Source organism: Trichosurus vulpecula, chromosome 1, assembly GCF_011100635.1.
Source record: "Trichosurus vulpecula isolate mTriVul1 chromosome 1, mTriVul1.pri, whole genome shotgun sequence".
Classification (NCBI taxonomy): Eukaryota; Metazoa; Chordata; class Mammalia; order Diprotodontia; family Phalangeridae; genus Trichosurus; species Trichosurus vulpecula.
This window is the reverse complement of record NC_050573.1, coordinates 247592042-247603693: the sequence shown is the minus strand read 5'-3', so window position 1 is coordinate 247603693 and position 11652 is coordinate 247592042. Positions and strand designations below refer to the sequence as shown.

The 11652-nt window shown below is 38.5% G+C and overlaps 1 pseudogene; it reads left to right on the top strand.

Annotated features, from left to right (window-relative positions):
* The first annotated feature begins 6534 nt into the window (after positions 1-6534).
* LOC118836480 lies at positions 6535-7070 on the top strand (annotated as a pseudogene).
* The last annotated feature ends 4582 nt before the right edge of the window (positions 7071-11652 follow it).

Here is an 11652-nt window from a genome sequence, read left to right as displayed (position 1 = left end):
TTAACATGAAAATTATCACCAATAGGGAAAGCCACATTACTGTTACACTTGCATCATTGCATCTCTTTTACACCGTTAACACTAGAAACTGGTTATGCCTCTAAAGTCTGGCTTGTGGAAAACTACCCCAGAAGCTCTGTGTGTGTGTGTGTGTGTGTGTGTGTGTGTGTGTGTGTGTGTACATGCACAAATTAAAGTCTACATTACTTTTACTTTCTGTTGCTCTTCTGACTTGACCCCCTCGTCTTGGCTCCCTAACAAAACCGTTAAATGAACAAAGGGGATTTCATAGAGGATGCTTTTCTTAACTGCTAACAAAGCCTTAGCAAATGTGTTTCTCTCTTACCCACAGTAATGGTCTGTGTCTTTCAAAGAGGAAACAAACTGAGAACAATCTCCATTTTTAGTAAGAACAGCATTCCAAAGCTTTCAGAACTTATTCCATTAAAATGCTAAGACATTGTCGCTTCACACAATTCTGAGAAATCACTGGGTTGGGGGGGATGTTTCCAGAAAGACTGGCATTCTCCTCATTTTCATGGCTGATTTAAGCTCTACCCTTTCCAAGTGTATTCAATTAAAGGCAGCCGTTGACTCCCCCTTTCTCTCTGTGCCAAACATCTAACTTGAATGATGAATAAGAGAATGTCTTTTCTTTTCCAAAGTTGGTGCTCTAGCCAATAAACCTCTGAACTCTACTTCTGTCAATGTCTCCTTCCAAAATGTAGATTTCAAAGTTTTAACATTGACCCCTGGAGCACAAACTACCAAAAGACATAATAATAAGTTAGGACAGCAGTTCTCAAACTCCATGCAGGGGTGGAAACTTTTGGAAACTCAGTGTTGTGTTTACATTAAGTGGTTTTTAGATTATTTTAAAATGCTGATTACTATCAGCATGAAAATGGAACAGATTTCTCAGCATTTCTATATGGATACAATTTCATCATCGGTGACAGTGTGGAAGCACCCCATTTGAACTCAGATTTTCTCTTAGCAATTCCAAACAGCTCCCTGGCACAAATGTACAGTGTAAGAGACAGCACTGGATTTGGAATCATAGGAGCAGGGCAGAAATTCCACCTCTGTTACTACTAGGGAGACCTTGGACAAGTCACTGAAACTTACTGAGTCTCTGTTTTCTCATCTGTAAAATGTATGGGGAGAGGTAAATGGTCTCAAAGGCCTTTTCAGGTCTATACTTATTATTCCCATGATCCTATGATCCTGTGACATAGTCCCCAATGTGCCAAGTGAGAAAATAAAAGAGTATTGATGATAAAGAAGGTAGGAAGCAAAAGCTGGCCAGGCCAAGTACACACAAAGAAAAGCAAGGAAGAGGACACAATCTTGAAAGCATTGAGGGACTTATTTTAAAAACTCAGGGAATGAAAGATACCTTTGGAGTAGAAATAATCTTGGACAATACTATTTCCCAAAAAGGCAGTTGAGAGGACTTTTGACCTCCCCTCTGTCCCTCTGTCACTTATAACATGCCAATTTGCACAAGTTACTCGACCATCCTGGATCTCACTTTACTCACCTGTAAAATAAGGGTACTGGACTAGATGGGCTCCAAGATTTCTTTCAAACCCAAATCTATGATCCCATGATCCAATGATTATGGTGACTGTTTATATTGGTTCTTTGGGAAGTGGTGAAAATCTACATCAATATCTATTCTTTCGTCTACTTTTCATTTTTCAAAGTATTAGCTAATTATAGTATGTCATTAAGCTGTTGAACTGCATGTTTTAACTGCATGTCAATTTTTTTCCCTTTTTCTCACTCTCAAACTAGCCAGTGGTTTAACTGTGTACAAACAAGAGATTCAGAAATGACCCAGCTCCATAATTAATAGTTCCGTGTCTAAAATACTAAGATACAGTCGATTTCAACTTTTGTGATGTTACTTGATTCCTCATGCATAGTTCTTTCTAAGTCATATTCCAGCCTTTGACCTCTTTTGTTTCTTAGTCCTGAGGAGCATTTTTTCTGACATTTACAATGAAGTTGCCAAGTATTAAGGTATATACAGCTTTTGCTTGAAGGATCTTATCAAGTTCTTCATATAATTTCTCTCCCTTCTTATCTCTTCTACAACAGATATTTATGCATAAGCTTCAATTATTAAACTTTCTGCAAATGCTAATAATAACTGCTACAATGTGAAATAACAATGTTTCATGAAATTCTGTTCCTTATTGCCTTTGAATATTTGACAAAACCAACTCTGCGGACCCTTTAATTTGCCTCTGTGAGAACCTAAAAGCCATTCTTCCATTTAGATGCAATTTCCTTTTGTCTTCTGAATGAACTTCTGCCCATCTCCTACTCCACCAAGTATTTGGTCTGGAGGTCTTTTCTGTGACCTTTGTGTGGAAAGAAGTAAGGGAAAAAAGCTAGCTCAAATGGCAAACTGCTTTAAGTTGTTTCTTTCATTACAGAGTAAACAAAACGGTGTATCAGGTTTGCAAAGAAATAAAATGAAAAAATGGCTTTAAAATAGTGCCCGCTTAGAGATATTGGAAACAATTGACTTTTTAGTAATTGAAAGAGAAGTTTGCTGAACAGGAACAATTGGGTTTGCTGAAGATTCAGTCTACATGTCCCAAAGTACACAGAGGGTATCTCCATTAAGGCTATATTATATTAGCAAATATAAAATGGGACTAGAATAGTCAAACTCTGCATAACCAGCAAGGCGGTACAGTAAATAGAGTGCTGAGCATCTGGTCAGGAATTTAGCCTCAGACACCATCTAGCTGTGTGACTCTGACTCTGAGCAAGTCACTTAACCCTGTTTGCCTTAGTTTCCTATCTGTAAAATGAGCTGGAGAAGGAAATGGCAAACTAATTCTGTATCTGTGCCAAGAAAAGCCCAAGTGGAGTCACAGAGAGTGGCATCCCTCAATGTCATCTATTACAACTTCATTTTACAGATGAGGAAACTCAAGCCAAGAAAGGTTAGCTGTGGTATCCTTGCCCAAGGTCTCAAAGGTAGAAATAGAGGTATAAGGTAAGATTTGAATCCATGTCCTCTAACTTCTGGGAATCACTTAACCTGGTTTGCCTCAGTTCCTCAATCTATTAAATAAGCTGGAGAAGGAAATGGTGAACCACTCTGGCATCTTTGCCAAGAAAACCTCAAATGGGGTCATGAAGGGTCAGACATGATTGAAATGACCAACAACAACCTTGAACTTCAGAGTCTTTTTTTTCAAACTCTTTTCATACTTCCTTACCTCCTATTTCAGTAGAAAGCCCGTCTTCTATTCTGTGTATATATAACAACTTGTCACTGGTAAAAACATAAAATAGCACACTCTGTGGATTACTAGAAAATTTGTCTTGTCCTCCACCTTTGCTGGATTTGAAATCCTCAATCGCCTTTCATTGCAGGTGACTACTGCATCAAACTGCCAATTTGCAATTACTGTTCTCTGTACCAGGAGCTCAGTCATTGTGGTCCTCAAATAAGGCTTTATCTATAGTTATTTTCCTACTTTTTTCTTGGGCTTTTCCTGATATTTGTTTTGAAATGCCAATATTTGTTCAGAGAGACTTTATGTTACTTGTAATTAGTAGATTTAAGAGAAAAATGATACAATGGAGAAAGCACTGAACTTTTACACAGAAAAACCAAGGTTCAAGTCCCATATTGTACATTTACTATCTGGATCCTTGGCAAATCAATTAACCTCTCTGGACCTTGGTTTCCTCATCTATAAATTGAAGAGAGTGAACTCGGTCTCTGATGTCTTGGTGTCACTAAATTGTAGAAATGGGGGAGGGGACAGAGTGTTAGGTAAAAGAAGAATAGAAAGGTAGGAAGTAGGAAAGGGCCAGGTAATAAAGGGTTTTTAAATCCAAATACAAAATTTTATATTTGATTCTGAAGACAATATGAAACCACTAAAGTTGATCGAGTAGGGGGTGACATGGTCAGTTTGTGCTTTAGGAAGATAAATTTGATAGCTGAGTGGAAGACAGGATGGAATGGAGAGAGAGAGAGAGAGAGAGAGAGAGAGAGAGAGAGAGAGAGAGAGTTGAGAAGGGGAAACCAACCAACAGAATGCTATCCCAATAGTGCAAGGGTAAGGTGATCAGGCCTTTCACAACAGTGGTGGCAGTGTCAAAGAGAAGGAAGCATATACAAGAAATGTCATGGCAGTAGAATGAAGAATGTGACAACTGATTGGTTATGACCAGAGTGAGACAGAGTAAGGCGTTAAGATACCTAGGTTGCAAGCCTGGGTAACTAAGAGGATGGTGAAACCCTTGAGATTATTAGGGAAATATGGAAGAGGGGAAGATTGGGGAAAGGGGAATATAACAAGTTCAGTTTTGTACATATTGAGTTTAAGATGTTGATAGGACATCCAGTTCAAGATGTCCAATTGGCAATTGGAGAATTAAAACTGGTCATCAGGAGAGAGATTAGGGCTGGATAAATAAATCTGTGAATAATCTCTATAAAGATGATGGTTGAATCCACAAAAGTTGATGAGATCACCAAGTGAAATAGTATAAAGGGAGAAAAGAAGAGGGTCCAGGTCAGAGCCTTGAGAGACACCTATGATTCGCAGACATGAACTAAATGAAGATTCAGCAAAGGAAACTGAAGAGTGGCCAGATAGAAAGAGAATAGGAGAGAGCAATGGCACAAAAGCCTAGAAAAAAAGAGTATCAAGAAGAGAGTGATTGATAGTGCCAAAGGCTGCAGAGAGATCAAGAAGCATGAGATAGAGAAAAGGCCATTAGGCTTAGCAATTAAGAAATTATCGGTAAGGAAGAAGGAACTGAAAAGACAGAATACTAACTGCCCACCAGTAAGAGATATCAGAGGCCATCTAGTCCAACCCCCTCGGTTTATAGATGAGGAAACTGAGGCTTGAGAAGGCTAAATGACTTACCCAAGGTCACACAGGTAGTGATAAAAGTGAGATTTAAATCCAAGTCCTCTGACTCCAAAGCCAATGCCTCTTTCCGCTGTGCCACTAAAACACTGATCCAAATACAATTAGATGGTTTATATTTTTTAATGTATTTTCCCCAATTATATTTTAAAACTATTTTTAACATTTGGTTGTTTTTTTTTAAGTTTTGTGTTTCAAATCCCTCCCTTCCTTCTCCTCCCCTTCCCTGAGATGGTAAGCAATCAGGTATAGGTTATACATGTGCAATCCTGTAAAACATTTCCATATTAGTCATTTTGTACAAGAAGACCTAAATAAAAGAGAAAGAATGAAAGAAAGAAAGTGAAAAATAGCATGCTTCCATCTGTATTCAAACAATATCAGTTCTTTCTCTGGAGGTGGATAGTATGCTCCATCCATTTGTCTTGGATCATTGTACTGCTAAGAATAACTAAGTCATTCACAGTTCTTCGTCTGTTACCGTGTACAACATTCTGGTTCTGCTCGCTTCACTTTACATCAGTTCATGTAAGTCTTTCCAGATTTTTTCTGAAATCATCCTGCTTGTCATTTTTTATATCACAATAATATTCCATCACTATCATATACCACAGATTACTTAGTCATCCCCAGTTGATGGGTAACCCTCTGATTTCCAATTTTTAGACACCACAAAAAGAGTTGCTATAAATATTTTTGCACAAATAGATCTTTTTCCCTTTTTGATATCCAATGAGATGAGATAAATATAAAAATCTTATATTTAAGTTAAAAAAAACAAGCTTCACGAGTCCAAGATGAGGAAGCATGATGAGCAGTTTGTCTAAGAGAAGAAAAGAACAGAGTATCCATCACGTTCAATATGAACAATCAGTGTGACATGGAAACCAAGAAAAATAGTATGATATTGGGCTGGACTAAGAAACATAATATCAGGAAAAAGGAGGTGATGTCTGTGGTTACTCAGCCTTGGTCAGACCACATCCAAAGTATTGTGTTCAGTTGTGGGCACAACATCTTAAGTAGGTAGGATAATAAGCTAGAGGGTGTCTAAAGGAGGACAACCAACATGGTAAAGGACATCAAGTTCATGCCATATAATCATTTAAAGCAAGCAAGGATACTAGAGAAGACAGACTTAGGAAGGACCTGATAGCCATCTTCACGTATCTGAAGAGTTGCCATGTGGAAAAGGGATTAGACATATTCTGGTTAGCTCCGTAGGACAGAACAAGCAACAACGAGTGTAAGTTTCAAAGAGGTACATGAATGCCTGCTGTCAAGAAAAACTACCTAACAATTAAATCTATCCAAAGCTGTAATGGGCTGCCCCAGAAGTCAGTGAATTCTCCTTCACACTGAGAGTCTTCAAACAAAGGCTGGATGACCACATGTTGGGTCAGATGTAGAAGAGATTATTCTTCAGGAATTGGAAGGATTAGAGGGCTACTATGGTTCTTTCCAACTTTGAAATTTGATGATCTTATTCTTCACAATCTTTTTATCTGTCTAAAAGAGAGAACAGTAACATATTCATTCTATTCATAGAAAAATCACGTTGGCCCCTCAGCCTCTGTTCTCTGAGCCCAGCAGAAGCCACAACCATAAATCCAACATGTCTGCTCTCAAGATCTAGGCAAGAGAGAACTTCATCTCCCATGGAAACACCACTATTGAAGTTGATCTCTTCACTGCAAAAGGTCTCTTTTAAGTTGCTGTGCCCAAGTACTACTGGCATCTATGAAGCCCTGGAGCTCCAAGACAATGACAAGACAGGGTACCTGGGGAAAGGTAAAGTATTTGAGTATGTCAACAAAACTATTGCCCCAGCTCTGATTAGCAAGAAACTAAGTGTGGTGGAACAGGAGGAGGTTGACAAATTGATGCTAGAGATGTGCAGCACTAGGAATAAATCTAAAATTGGTACAAATGCCAAATTTGGAGTATCTCTGGTTGTTAATAAGCCCAAAGCCATTGAAAAAGGAATCATATAGATGAAATCATCCCACCAAGGTTCCAGCCTTCAATATGATCAACAGTGGCTCCCATTCTGGAAACAAGCTGACAGTGCAGGAATTCATGTTCCACCCTATCATATCAGCAGAATTCAAGGAGGCCATGAACATTGGAGCTGAGGAAAAAATTATTTGAACTAGAAGTCTCTTGGTGACTCCAGCAGATAGATCACTCTAATGAAGTTGGGGGCTTATATAAAACCTTCGTCAAGGACTCTCAAGGGGTGTCTCTTAAAGCTCACTTTGGCCAGGATGACTGGGAGGCTTGAAAGTCCTTCACTGCTAGTGCAGGCATCAAGGTGGTAGGGAGTGATCTCACAGTGACCAATTCCAAGCACATTAAAAAGGTTATGAATGAAAAAGCCTGCAACTGCCTCCTACTCAAAGTGAACCAGATTGGCTCTGTAACTGAGTCTCTCCTTTCCTATTGTTCTGAGGAGACTAAAGATACTTTCATTGCATCGACTGGTGGTGGATCTCTGCCCTGGGCAGATCAAAACTGGTGCCCCTGCTGATCTGAGCATCTGGCCAAGTATAATTAGATTGTCAGAACTGAAGAAGAACTGAAGAATTTGCTGGGAGAGACTTCAGAACCTCTCAGGCCAAGAAAGCTTGAAGGCCAGGAGAGCCCTAGAGCTAGCAAGCACTAGTCACCTCAGTAAACATTTGTTCCAGTCCTAAGAATGGATAGTTCCAAGTACCTGATCTCTTCCTTTTGTTGGCAGGGGACTTCTGCTTCTTAACTCCTCTCTCACCTCCACCTCTCTGTGATGTGCTCACTGCTTTGATAGAACCTTCTCATCAGAGTCTGTACCTGATCACCTGGCATTCTGTTGGAAGACCTCACTTTGTAATCTTGTGACTGGGCTACAATGACCTTTTCTCACCCCCTCCCCCATATGACAATGTGTAGAACCATATGAGTCCACAGGCCAAATCCTTACTGGTTTTTATTTGCAGAATAAAAGTTTTCAGTAGGTCACTGGAAAAAAAGAAAGAAAAAGCTGATTGGAGACTAAATTACTCATTCAAGTTGATATAGCAAGTTGGTAGAACCAAAAAGAGAATTCAGGTTTCGGGTTCTGAATATTATGCTGTATTGTACTTGCTGAATATGAGAAATTACAAAAGAATTTAAAAAGGGAGACAGAAGTAGTATAAACAAATGAAGTGAAAACAAGTAAAGTTTAAAAAGTAGAAACAAGTAAAAATGAATTAAAATAAAGTAAAACCATAAACAAGCATAAAAAATAAGAATTACTGAAAGAAATCACACAACTTTTCAAAGGGTCTACTACAAATTCACATTATCTAACCTCAGATTGGCCCTCACTGTTCCTTAGCAACTTTTTATTCACTTCTTATCTATTCTTCATCACATTCCCTACAATACCTGTTCCAGACTTTTCCTACTTCCTTAAACCCGCAACTGGCCCCTTTGCTTTCTGTAAATGATCTTACTTCCCTGAGAATGTAAAGCCATGCAAAGTGAATTCTCTTTAGTTCCCTCCTCACATCCTCAAGACTTCTGTATTTTTGCCCAAAAGAAAGGGTTTCTTTTTCACTTCTCTATTATCTTTTCCCTTCCTTTCTTTCTTTCTTCCTCTCTCAGAGGAAGAGGTGGCCCTACTCCTTGCCTAGGTTAAATCCTCCCCAAAGTGCCTAATTATATCCCATTCCACATTTCCCCTGGCTCTTACTTATCTATATATAAAAACTTTTAGGTCTGCCCTATTCTAAAAATTCATTGCATCAACTAGACTGATTCCTCCAGCTACCATCCAACATCTTCCCTGCAACTTATAAATAAAACTCTTAAAATAAATAGCCTACGCTATCTGTCTCCACTTTCCCTCACTCCTCAAACCCTTGTGTTCTATCTCCCATCACCTATAATGAATCTAAAACTGCTTTCTCAAAGGTCATAACTGATCTCCAAATGCAATGGTTTCTGACCTTTCCAAATAGGAAGACACTTTTTCAATGTATCAAAAAATTATGTGGATACCCACATGACAGTTCTTATGCTAATTGTATTCATTGATTGAGAAAATACATTAATTACAAAATGCTACTATGAATTTAGCAGTGTTTTGAATGCATTTGCCTTTTATTTTTAACAGTATCTAACTATATATGTAGATATCTTCAAATAGCAATTATACAAAATATTTTATGAAGAATCGCTTATTAAGACTACAGAAAGTATATCTGCTATTTATTCCAATGGATCATTTAATGAGATGGCAATTTCTCATCAACTTCACAACTAGCCTCCCCAGACTCACTAGAGTTCCATGGCCTATAGGTTGGAAACAACTATCCTAATCAATGAATCAAATTTATATACTTCTTCAGTCTTCCTTATTGATGACCATCTATAGACTGCGACATTATCAAACACTCTTCCCTCCCTATTTTCTCCCAAACAACTTTGTGTTTAGCTACTTTATTTGCATTTATTTCCTTTGTCTTTATTGTGTATATACTCATGTGTATATGTCATCTCCCTTATTAGAATGTAAGTGCATTGCAAGCAGGGCTTGCTTCATTCTTTGTACTAGAACACCCAGTGCCTAGCACAGCCCCTGACACATAGAAGGCACCTTCCTTCCCTCCTCAGACTCAGACCCAAATTTCCAATTGATGATATTGAGATACAATTCAATGTTTTTCCAGCATTCATACCTGTTCAAAACCAAACTCATCATCTTTCCTCCCGTACTTTCCTCTCCTAATTACTTCTCTCTTTCCATAGCACTGTTTTTTTTTTCTCCCAGTCATCCATATTTGTAAAACTCTCTACTTCCTAAACCACCACCTCCGTACCCCACAGTTGCCAACATGGGATCACCCACAAGGACCCGAAACTCAATATATCCAAAACATAACATCTTTTTGTTCCTGCTTCTGATTTCATTGTTTCTGTCACCGTTGACATCTTTAACCTATGTGTTCAATATCTGAAACCTTGGAATGATTATGTCAACGATAATTGACATTTATATAGCACTTTAAAATTTGCAGAATGTTTTGCATACATGATCTCACTTAAACTTTAAAACCACCTCGTGAGGTAAGTATTGTAGGTAATTACTATTCCCACTTTACAGATGAGGAAACTGAAACTCAGAGAGAGTAAGTGGTTTGTCTAAGGTCACATAGCTAATAAGTGTTAGGGGTCATGTACTTCTCTTACAGTACATGTCCAAGATCAGTACTCTACCTGCTCCCCAAGAGGTGTCAACCTCACAGACCCTGAACTTAGCAAAACTCCAAAGTCTGGCCTGAACCAGATTAAAATGCAATTAGGAAACGTTTTGTTGTTGCTGTTTTTCAGTTGTTTCAGTTATGTCTGACTCTTTGTGACCTTACTTATGGTTTTTTTGGCAAAGATACTGGAGTGGCTTGCCATTTCCTTCTCCAGCTCATTTTACACCTGAAGAAACTGAGGCAAAAAAGTTAAGTAACTTGCACAGGGTCAGATAGCTAGTAAGGGTCTGAAATCCAAGGCCCAAAACAGATGCCAGCTCATCTCTTAAGACTTCTCATCCTCCACGCCCACCCAACAGCCAGAAAAAGCATGACTTTCAGATCTCAAGAACATTGTACCTTTCCTAAACGTGTATCACATTCTAATATCTTAGTATATTAATTCAAATTTGACCAAGCATTGACTTTTTTTCAATGCAGAGAAGACATAGTGTGTTAAAGGTAATCATGAAAAGAGAGATTAGACTTCTATTTTTCCCTAGAAAACAGAACTGGATATTAGTTATGGGTGGGAATCGCAGAGACATATTTTGGCTCAATGTGAAGAATACGTCCTGGTGGTTGCAGCTATGGAGAAGCAGAATGAGCCACCCAGGAGGCAGGTTACAAGTTCCTGATCACTTGGAGTCTTCAACATGGCAGCACCTTGTAAAAAAAAAAAAGATATCTCTTCTGCAATTTATTAAATGTCTCCTGCAAAGCACCGTGCTAGGCACTGGAGATACAAAGACAGATATAAATAAGTGAAACAGTCCCTGCTTTCCAAGTGACCTTACAGTCCACAATCGATCACCAAGCATTTATTGAGAATATATATTGTGTAGAGAGATCTGCAAAGCTCTGGGAGAGATGCGGCACTCAGAAAAGGGATAGTCCTTGACTTCCAGAAGCTTATACTCCAGTAGGGGAAGAAGAAATAAACACAAGTTGCATAATACATAACATGATAATGCTACTACCCCACTACGTTTTAAGGTTCTTGTAGGCAAATGTCTTTGTTTCTTTCTCAGCAAATGAGTAGAGTGCTTTGCAAATAGTAGGTAATGACTTCTTTAAAATTATTATTTATTTTTTACATTCTTTTTTTTTAAATTTTGAGTCCCAGTTTCTCTCCCTCCCTCCCACCCATCCCTCTCTCAATGAGAAAGCAAGTAATGTGATATCAATTATACATGTGAAATCATGCAAAACATATTTCCATGTTAGCAATATAACAATAAGGAGAGAAACATTCATCAGTTCTCTCTCTGGAGGTGGATAGCATTTTTCCATCATGAGTTCTCTGGAACTGTCTTGGATGATTGTATTGATCACAGTAACCAAGTCTTTCACAGTTGATCATCATTACAACATTGCTGTTACTGTGCTCAATGATTTCCCAGCTCTTCTCACCTCAGTTTACATCATTTCATATAGGAGTTACCATGTTCTGAAACCACACACCC